This window comes from Leuciscus leuciscus (assembly GCF_965113295.1).
Source record: "Leuciscus leuciscus genome assembly, chromosome: 13".
NCBI lineage: Eukaryota > Metazoa > Chordata > Actinopteri > Cypriniformes > Leuciscidae > Leuciscus > Leuciscus leuciscus.
In genome coordinates this window covers 4,323,799-4,334,831 of record NC_138737.1, presented here as the reverse complement: position 1 = coordinate 4,334,831, position 11,033 = coordinate 4,323,799, and the positions used below count along the sequence as shown (strand labels likewise).

The 11,033-nt window shown below is 41.7% G+C and overlaps 1 long non-coding RNA gene across 1 annotated transcript; it reads left to right on the top strand.

Annotated features, from left to right (window-relative positions):
- The first annotated feature begins 204 nt into the window (after window positions 1-204).
- LOC309513292 lies at window positions 205-1,231 on the top strand. Its single transcript, XR_014211408.1, has 2 exons — window positions 205-455; window positions 550-1,231. It is a non-coding gene; the product is annotated as an uncharacterized lncRNA (long non-coding RNA).
- The last annotated feature ends 9,802 nt before the right edge of the window (window positions 1,232-11,033 follow it).

The following is an 11,033-nucleotide window of genomic DNA, read 5'->3' as shown; positions in this document are numbered from 1 at the left end:
CAAATCAGATTATATGAATTAATGAGGGAATCTATCTATCTATCTATCTATCTATCTATCTATCTATCTATCTATCTATCTATCTATCTATCTATCTATCTATCTATCTATCTATCTATCTATCTATCTATCTATCTATCTATCTATCTATCTATCTATCTATCTATCTATGTGTAACCCTGGTAATTTCCCCCCAATAAAGCCCTGAAATGATCTTTAATGCAAACACTTAAAACAAGTGCAATATCTAATTCGCCACTGGGTGGCAGTGCACAATGAAACGTTCTTCTTCTGCTGTTTCCTGGCATTCGTTTTGCCTTGGAAGAAGCCTGAAAAACGGGAGCTCGAGCAGAAGTAAATATTACGATTAAAATTGATTTAGAAGCTGAAATATATCCTCGAGGTTGAACTGCATTGAACATTATACGACACCTGTTGTAAACAAAGTTATCTCGGTGAGTGAGAACTATAATTTTGTGTTGATTAGCTTGAAGCTAAAATGGTGAAATGACTAAAAAGTTTACATTTCAACGTCACAGTGGATTACAGTGGATTAAAAACCAGTCTGGCTATCTACAATAGCAGTGGATGTTACCCTACAGGTACATTTTGTTGTGTATTCTAATTTTGGTACAATGAAAAGTGCATTTTGAAAGGAAATGATTTTATTTTGAGTCAAGTATGTCAATTTTGAGTTACTTTGCTATACTGTACTTTTTGTTTGTCCAATTCCATTTTATTGATTTTAATTTTAAGTTGTATTATTGAACATATGGGTTTTTAAGTGATAAAAAGATGAAAAAGGACATTTAGTTGAACATTAGTTAATTTTCTGCACATTTTTGTGTAGACTGTTTTTTTTTTAGGCTTCTTCTGGTCCCGGATCCCTGATGTTCTTTCCATCGAAGCTGGATTCTTCTCTGTTCGCCCTGGTGCCTGGTTCCTTGGTCCACTGCCTCAACTAACAGCGCTGCAACGGTCCCATTGGGTGGTTGATATGGATGCTAAGCATTGAAGGGGTGGTTGGACAGTTGAAATATTTGAGTGCACTCAAGGGTAACTATTTTTCTTTTGAAAGATTTTCCTTTTGTTTTGTTTCATGAGATCTCAAAAGTTGTGGCCGATTTGTGAATATTAATGGTACTAAAGCTGTGTGAACTGAACTAAATATTGAATTTTGAATAAGGAAATAAGGAAAATAATTTTAATAAGAACTTCATTCAAACTTTAATCTGTTGTCCTGTGCTTCATTTGGGGTGGAATCTGTTAGTTTTGGACCATATGATTAGTACATAGCCAACCTCCTCATCGAATCTAGATTTAGATAATTCCTACAATAGATTCTTAGTCTGCTTATAAGCAGAACTATCACTGTAGGGTTACAGTCGTGGCGAGCCAGCCAGGAGGTTGATAAAGTGTGTACAATAGACTCCACCCTAAAGCTGAAGTACACTAAGATCGTGTTTACTGCAAAATGGACCTTTGCAATCAGTTTAATGTGCATGGGCCTAGTTGTCTATATGTCACAGGCATAGACGAAGCCTATTCTGATGATGACATTACAGAGTTCTTTAAAGTTAACGGGGACATTAAGAAAGTAGTTAGAGTTCCCAACGACCCAGAACAACCTCGAGGCCGTGCACTCATTGAATACACAGCAGAGCGAACAATATCCAGACTCGACCCAGTACAACTAGGTAGCTTGCCCAGTCCCAATGATCCAGCAGTTACCTGGTGTGTTAAGACAGTCCGTGAGCTATGCCAAGAAGAACTAGGACGAGAACTTGCTCAGAAATGTTTAGCTGAATTGAGCTCTCTTGCTGAAATTAGTAAAGCTGGCTTTTGGGAAGCACTTCAAAGTGAACTGCAGAGTGCCCAGCCCCAGACAGAACTTGCCACTCCGCAAAGCCCAGATACTCAGCTACAGCCCTCCGAAAACCCTGTTGCTGTCTCCACAAATGGTAGCAGTGCAGTTGGTGATATGCAAACCAACAATGATAATGCTAATCCATTTGATGCAGTCACCCGCAACATCCCAACTACTGCTACAAGGAGTCCATTTCTTGATGAAGGCACAGTTAACCCACCTCATGTCCAAAAAGTTATTGTTGAACATTTCATTCGCAGTGACTCCACACCGTCTAGCTACAGTCAAAGCAGGATCCGTACATTCTCGGGGCGGCTGCCAAAACCAAATGGAGAAGTTGATTATGATTCCTGGCGTACTCAGGTAGACCTACTTCTTAAGGACCAGTCTGTCTCTGATTCACAGAAAGTAAGGAGAATATTGGAGAGCCTCCCCAGCCCAGCAGCGGACATTGTTAAGCCACTTGGGACAAATGCAACCCCTCAAGCTTACCTCACCCAGCTCGAGTCCGCATTTGGAGTGGTCGAAGATGGAGAGGAGCTATTCGCTACCTTCCTGGGCTCTAACCAAAACTCAGGTGAAAAACCCTCTGTCTATTTGGGCCGTCTCCAGACTCTCCTTACCAAAGCCATAACCAGAGGGGGAGTTTCAGCTGCAGAGTCTGACAAGTACTTACTCCGGCAGTTTTGTAGGGGATGTTGGGACCAGAGTCTGATCATTGGCCTGCAGCTCGAACACAGGAGACCCAATCCCCCCTCATTCCCAGAATTGTTGTTGCTGTTGAGAACCGAGGAGGACAGGAGAGCAGCAAAGATGGATCGCATGAAAAAGCACCTTGGAAGCACGAAAGCTGCTGCACATGTTCATTCAGTTATGAGCATGCCAGTATTTGAACCTGAAGCTGCCCCCACTATAACAAAGAAACACGAGACAGATTCTAAACTAGAAAAGGAAGTTGCAGAGTTGAGGAAACAGGTTGCACAGCTAATACAGCAAGGAAGGAAAGGAGAAAGGCATGAGGGAGTGCAGAGCCGTCCAGCCCAAAGTGAACCGCCTGCTAAGACTGAAAGTTTACTCGCGCAAGCTTCATATAGAGACTCAAACCCCCAATCTCCGACACCACCTAAGCCCTGGTTCTGTTTTAAATGTGGAGGTGATGGCCACATCGCTGCAAAGTGCACTTTTGAACCCAATCCAGGCCTTGTCCGGAAAAAGAATGCAGAGCTCAAAGAAAAGCGAAGTAAATTCTGGGCCAAGCAGGCAGCCAACAAAACATCTTTAAACTTCTAGAGGCTCCTGCCTTGGGACAACCAGGAGCTGAGGACAACGAATGTCCCATAGCGATGATTCACAATGAGTGCTCTTCTGAAAGCAGTAGTTCTTCTGGCTGCAAATTGCCGCCTGGACTTGTGGGACCTCGTTGCATTTCAAACATCTCTGTTGGAGACATGAAATGTGATGCCATTCTCGACACTGGATCCCAAGTAACAACAATTTCAGAGACTTTTCATTCTAAATACATGTCAAACTTACCTGTTCAGTCGATACACAATCTTCTCGAGGTCGAAGGGGCTGGAGGTCAAGCAGTGCCTTACCTGGGGTACGTGGAAGTCCACTTAACCTTTCCTGAGACTGTTACTGGAACAGAAGAGCAAATGTCTGTTTTAGCACTCATTGTCCCTGAAAACCAGTTCAATAGCAAGGTTCCTGTCTTAATTGGCACAAATGTCTTGCTCGAGTTATACCAACGTGGAATAAGCTATGACAAATCCAAGTTTCTCAGAAGATCAGACAGTTTTGCAGTACTACTACAACATGTGGCCCGAGTACGCAAAAGTGAAGCCAAAGCTTGTCTAGTGAAATTGCACGGAGAAAAGCCCATTACTATTCCAGCAAGACACAAAATGTATCTTTTTGGAGATGTTAGAGTCGGAAAAACCAATCCCAATATGACATTTGTCGTTGAACCCCCTGAATCTTCCTCCCTGCCGGGTGGGCTGTTCATTCAGTGTGCACTAATAAACATAAACACAAGAGCTTCAAACAAGATCCCTGTAGTCCTCAGCAACACCACAGATCACACTGTCACCCTACTTCCAAAGTGTGTTATTGGTGAAGTGTCTGCAGTTCAAAGTGTAATGCCCATGACCTCCTCTGCACAAGTCGATTCAAAAACATCAAAGGGCAAATATTCATTCAATCTGGATGACTCCCCAATGCCCGAGGAGTGGAAGACGCGCATTCGAGATAAACTGAACTCCATCCCTGAGGTTTTTGCACTTGATGAGCTGTCATTTGGCCATACCATCGCCGTGAAACACACCATCCGTCTGCAGGACGAGACGCCCTTCAAAGAAAGATCCAGGCCGATACACCCCAGCGATCGAGAAGCTGTCAGACAACACCTTAGAGAGCTTCTGGATGCTGGTATAATAAGGGAATCCGAGAGTCCCTTTGCATCCCCAGTGGTTGTCGTGAAAAAGAAAAACGGAAAGATCAGACTATGCATCGACTATAGGAAGCTTAACAGCCGCACTATTAAGGATGCTTATGCTCTTCCTAACATTGAGGAGACATTTTCTGCCCTGAGTGGAGCAAGGTGGTTCTCTGTGATGGATCTAAAGTCTGGTTATTACCAGGTGGAAATGGTGGAAGAAGATAAACACAAAACTGCGTTCACATGTCCATTAGGTTTCTACGAATTTAATCGTATGCCGCAAGGTGTCACCAACGCACCTAGCACCTTTCAACGCCTTATGGAAAAGTGTGTTGGTGACCTACATCTGAGCGAGGTTTTGGTGTTTTTAGACGACATCATTGTCTTCTCCCAGACTCTAGAAGAGCACGAGGCAAGGCTCCTGAAGGTGCTTCATCGTCTCAAAAGCTATGGCCTTAAACTATCCCCAGAGAAGTGTCAGTTTTTCAAGTCCTCCGTGAAATACCTGGGCCATATTGTTGACGCTCAAGGAGTTCACACAGACCCAGATAAAGTGTCAGCTCTGAAAGATTGGCCCCGCCCTGGAAACAGAGAAGAACTGAAACGCTTCCTCGGATTTTCAGGATATTACAGAAGATTTGTGGAGGGCTACTCAAAAATCGCCAGGCCTCTCAACGCTCTCACCGCTGGGTACTATCCACCTAAAAAGAGGGGTAAAGTTTATAAAACACTGAGACCCAACACTGGTATAAGCCCCAGAGCACCTTTTGGCTCAGAGTGGACGCCTGAGTGTGAGTCCTCTTTCAGAACACTGGTTGAAAAGTTGACATCGGCCCCTGTACTCGCTTTCGCAAATCCCAAGCTCCCATATGTGCTACATACAGACGCTTGCTGTGAGGGGTTAGGAGCAGCTCTTTATCAAGCTCAAGATGGAAAGCTTAGAGTAATAGCCTATGCCAGCAGAGGCTTATCCAAGAGCGAGAAGAACTACCCTACTCACAAGCTAGAATTTCTAGCGTTAAAGTGGGCAGTTTGTGAGAAATTCTGCGATTACCTGTATGGTACGGACTTTTCAGTCCTAACAGATAACAACCCGCTTACCTATGTCCTTTCATCCGCAAAGCTCGACGCAGCCGGACACCGCTGGCTAGCGGCCCTCTCAACCTTCAGATTCAACATCAAATATCGAGCTGGACGTGCTAATGGTGATGCGGACGGACTGTCAAGGAGACCTCAAGCAGCTCCTCAAGAGGATCATGAGTACCTGCAGGAAAAAGAACGGATCAACTCAATGACAAAACGCCTTATAGAGGGGGAGATTCCATCTGATGCAGTCTCAGCTGTATGTCAACGCCATTCAATAACCATGAACTTACCTGTCCTTGCTGAGTCCCTTGTTGTTGACGCCTCCTCCTTACCTGATCTATTCACTGGTACTGGACAAGACACTGTACCTGGCATGACAAAAGATAACTGGCATGAAGCACAAAGAAACGATCCATCAATTGGGAAAGTCATCACCTTGGTCAAAAAAAGACAAAAGCCCCACTTCAAATCTGTAAAAGCTGAGTCACCTGAAGTCAAGTTGCTCCTTCGGGAGTGGGATAAGCTTGAGCTCATTGATGATGTCCTTTACAGGAAGTGTTTTGACAGAGGAAACAAGATTCATCAGCTCGTCTTACCTGAGGAATTCAGAGAAAGAGCTCTCAAAGGCTTTCACGATGAGGTTGGTCACCTAGGGCCAGAGCGTGTGTTCAATCTTGCTCGTGCCAGATGTTATTGGCCTAAAATGAAAGAATCCGTTGAGAAGAAGTGTCACACATGCGAACGTTGTTTCAGAAGAAAAACTCTGCCACAAAGAGCAGCACCCATGGTGAATATTAAAACAACTTACCCGTTAGAACTTGTTTGCATGGACTACTTGTCTCTTGAACCCGACAACCGTGACATCAGAAACATACTAGTCATCACTGACCATTTCACCCGCTTCGCAGTAGCTGTGCCAACAAAAGACCAAAAGGCCAGAACTGTAGCTAAAGCTCTCTGGGAAAACTTCCTGGTCTACTATGGGTTCCCTAGTCGCCTTCATAGTGATCAGGGATGCGACTTTGAATCCCACACAATCAAGGAGCTGTGTTCACTGATAGGGGCCGAGAAAGTGCGCACCACCCCATACCATCCTCAGGGGAATCCTGTGGAGCGCTTTAACAGGACCCTTATCAGCATGCTCGGAACCCTTGACGAGAAAGACAAACATCACTGGCGAGACTTCGTGAGGCCTGTTGTACATGCGTACAACTGCACCAGGAATGATGCAACAGGCTACTCACCGTATGAGCTGATGTTCGGCAGGCAGCCGACTCTGCCAGTTGACCTCATACTTGGCCTGAAACCTCCAACTGAGACTCATACAACTCACTCAGAATATGTCCAAAACTTGCGCCAGAGACTCAAAGAAAGCTATGCACTGGCTGCAGAGAACTCCAGAAAGTCTGGAGAGAGAAATAAGCACAGATTTGATGCCAAAGTGAAAACTGCTGAATTAGAAGAAGGGGACCGTGTCTTGGTGAAGAATGTCAACATCCGTGGCAAACACAAGTTAGCCGATAAATGGGAAAGGCCCATTCATATCGTTGTGAAACGGATTGACGGTGGTCCTGTGTATGTAGTCAAGCCAGAAACAGGAAATGGCCCTTGGCGTACACTTCATAGGGACTTACTTTTACCATGTGGATTTCTGCCAGTTGAGACTACTCCTGATTCAGTGCCTCACCAAAGTAAACAAACTCAAATGCGCCTGAGGAGTAGACAAAACCAAGAGGTGGAAAGCGAATATTCGGACAGAGAAGAAGAGGATGATGGCTACGATGTGAATGAACCTCCACAGTTCACCACATGGGGACCCTATGTGAAAGAGTTCGAAGTTATCCCTGTCAGTGGCTCTCAGTCTTCTCTGAACCCCATGGCTCCTGAGTTCAAGTCGCCAGAACCCCAACCAATTCCTGACCTCTCAGTTGCACCTCTTGACACAAATACAGCTGTCCACCAGTTCCCAACCCAAAGTGACCATGTCATTATAGACATTCCTGAAAATGAAATAATGCAAAGCACAGTGGTCATAGACCCGACACCAGCTCACGACACGGACAATGCTCAGAACAGTTTCCCTGTAACCCCCAAAAGGCATTCAGAAGTTACTTGTGGGGAAGAACAAGGTGAGCCCAGACGTTCACACAGAGAAAGACGCCCCCCACCCAAGTTCACCTATGAAGAGCTAGGGAAACCTCTAATCCTTGCCCTTAGTCAGTTTTTTGGGAAACTCCAAGACATTATTCCTGACCATCAGATACATTGTCAGGTTTAACGCACATGCAGGGACTCATGTGGTTTAGAGGGGGAGGGTGTAACCCTGGTAATTTTCCCCCAATAAAGCCCTGAAATGATCTTTAATGCAAACACTTAAAACAAGTGCAATATCTAATTCGCCACTGGGTGGCAGTGCACAATGAAACGTTCTTCTTCTGCTGTTTCCTGGCATTCGTTTTGCCTTGGAAGAAGCCTGAAAAACGGGAGCTCGAGCAGAAGTAAATATTACGATTAAAATTGATTTAGAAGCTGAAATATATCCTCGAGGTTGAACTGCATTGAACATTATACGACACCTGTTGTAAACAAAGTTATCTCGGTGAGTGAGAACTATAATTTTGTGTTGATTAGCTTGAAGCTAAAATGGTGAAATGACTAAAAAGTTTACATTTCAACGTCACAGTGGATTACAGTGGATTAAAAACCAGTCTGGCTATCTACAATAGCAGTGGATGTTACCCTACAGGTACATTTTGTTGTGTATTCTAATTTTGGTACAATGAAAAGTGCATTTTGAAAGGAAATGATTTTATTTTGAGTCAAGTATGTCAATTTTGAGTTACTTTGCTATACTGTACTTTTTGTTTGTCCAATTCCATTTTATTGATTTTAATTTTAAGTTGTATTATTGAACATATGGGTTTTTAAGTGATAAAAAGATGAAAAAGGACATTTAGTTGAACATTAGTTAATTTTCTGCACATTTTTGTGTAGACTGTTTTTTTTTTAGGCTTCTTCTGGTCCCGGATCCCTGATGTTCTTTCCATCGAAGCTGGATTCTTCTCTGTTCGCCCTGGTGCCTGGTTCCTTGGTCCACTGCCTCAACTAACAGCGCTGCAACGGTCCCATTGGGTGGTTGATATGGATGCTAAGCATTGAAGGGGTGGTTGGACAGTTGAAATATTTGAGTGCACTCAAGGGTAACTATTTTTCTTTTGAAAGATTTTCCTTTTGTTTTGTTTCATGAGATCTCAAAAGTTGTGGCCGATTTGTGAATATTAATGGTACTAAAGCTGTGTGAACTGAACTAAATATTGAATTTTGAATAAGGAAATAAGGAAAATAATTTTAATAAGAACTTCATTCAAACTTTAATCTGTTGTCCTGTGCTTCATTTGGGGTGGAATCTGTTAGTTTTGGACCATATGATTAGTACATAGCCAACCTCCTCATCGAATCTAGATTTAGATAATTCCTACAATAGATTCTTAGTCTGCTTATAAGCAGAACTATCACTGTAGGGTTACATATCTATCTATCTATCTATCTATCTATCTATCTATCTATCTATCTATCTATCTATCTATCTATCTATCTATCATCTATCTATCATCTATCTATCTATCTATCTATCTATCTATCATCTATCATCTATCTATCTATCTATCTATCTATCTATCTATCTATCTATCTATCTATCTATCTATCTATCTATCCATCCATCTATCTATCTATCATCTATCTATCTGTCTATCTACATTCAAACTTTGTCTTGACAAACTTTGTTTTTGCAGTTAAATCAGTTTTACGAAATTCTTTGAATTTCAATTTATTTTAAATTGACTTACATTTGAATTTAATTGTGACATCCTATATTTCATCTGAAACTGTTTAAACAGCGGTTTGCTAATTCTTTTATAATTATTATGATTCATGCAGTTTCAAAAGTTGTATGCTGTTCACAATTGAATTAAGAATGTGTTTAAATTCCAATTCAGTTCCTGAATTTGAATTTATTTTGAATGTATGCGTAGTGCGTGTTCAGTATAACCGCGTAGTGACATCGCCAACTTCCGGCCTGGCATGCATAATACAGCATTTTTAGTTGTTTTCATGGATCCGTGTGAATGAGGGTCGTGTTGACCATGTCTGTCGTCTGAACACATAATCCGCATGATGTCATTATTTTCACATTTTCACATGTCAAATTCGTGTTTTTGTAGTTTACACAGCGCTGATAATGGTATATTGCCCAGAATGCATAGTTTTATACAGTACTGTTTTTTTTCTTCATTTTTTTATTTTATTTAATTTTTACTAAAATAATAAGAAAAATATACATTATACATCAAAGCATTTAAGAACCAAGAGTATAACAGAACAGATAAGGAGTCCCCCCCTCCCCCCCCCCCCACCACCCAACCCAACCCCATGTAACAGTCAGACCAGTTAAATAATAATAATAAAATAAAAACACAATAATAATATACAAACATGTACATTCAGAATAATTATTTAGCAGAAGTGTTCTCCACAAGAGTTAGAAAAGGTTGCCAAGTGATAAAAAAAATCTCTTATTGACCCTTTCATAGAACATCGAAGCTTTTCCAATTGTATGTAATGCATCACATCTTTAATCCAATGTCCATATGTTGGAGGTGAAGAGTCTTTCCATTTGTACAAAATTAGCCTTCTGGCAAGAAGTGAACAGAAAGCAATAACATCAGACTGGGATCTCCTTAGATTATAATCTTGACTAACAACTCCAAATATTGCTGTCGACATGGCTGGAGCAATTAATTTACTAAACATTTTAGAAAAGGTCTCAAAAATTGAGCCCCAGTATTCTAGCAATTTTGGACATGACCAAAACATATCATATAAAGTAGCCGAAGCTTGCTTACTTCAGTCACAAGTAGGGTCTGAATCGCTTTTAAACTTAGCCATTCTGTCCTTAGACCAATGAAGACGATGTAAAATTTAAACTGAACAATCATGTGCCTGAGACTTATAGAGGATGAATGTATTCTCCAGATTACTTCCTGCCAAACATCATCTGATATTTGATCCTCCATTTCTTTTTCACATTTTTGTTTTAAAGATGCTAAGGCAGTCAGATTGTGTAGATTGAGTAGTCCATAGACTTTACTTATGGACACCTGTAATCGAGAATAGAATCAATGAGAGATCGAGCGGGACAACAAGGGAAACAGTTTGAATTTGATGACACAAAGCTTCTAAGAAAGTGTGTGTTAGGAATATCACATTTTCGGACTAACTGTTCGAAGGAGGCAAATGTGTCATTCAAATACAAATCATGTAATGACCTAATGCCATTTTTTGACCATATATCAAACACTGCATCTGTCATAGGAGTAAATATGTGGTTCTGTACAACAGGTGAGGCAAGCGGAAGATTGTGCAAAATGACGTCTGAACTGATACCAAATTTTTATAGCAGTTGTAGTACAACTGGGGAGAGTGTAAGGTTAGATACTGAGTGTGCCAGTGGCATCTTAGAACATAATACTGACAGAGGGTTATATTGAATGGATGATTTCTCCATCTGTGCCCAGTTGGCTTTCTCATCTTCCCCCAACAAGAATAGAATTGCCCTGATATTCACCGACCAGTAGTAATATA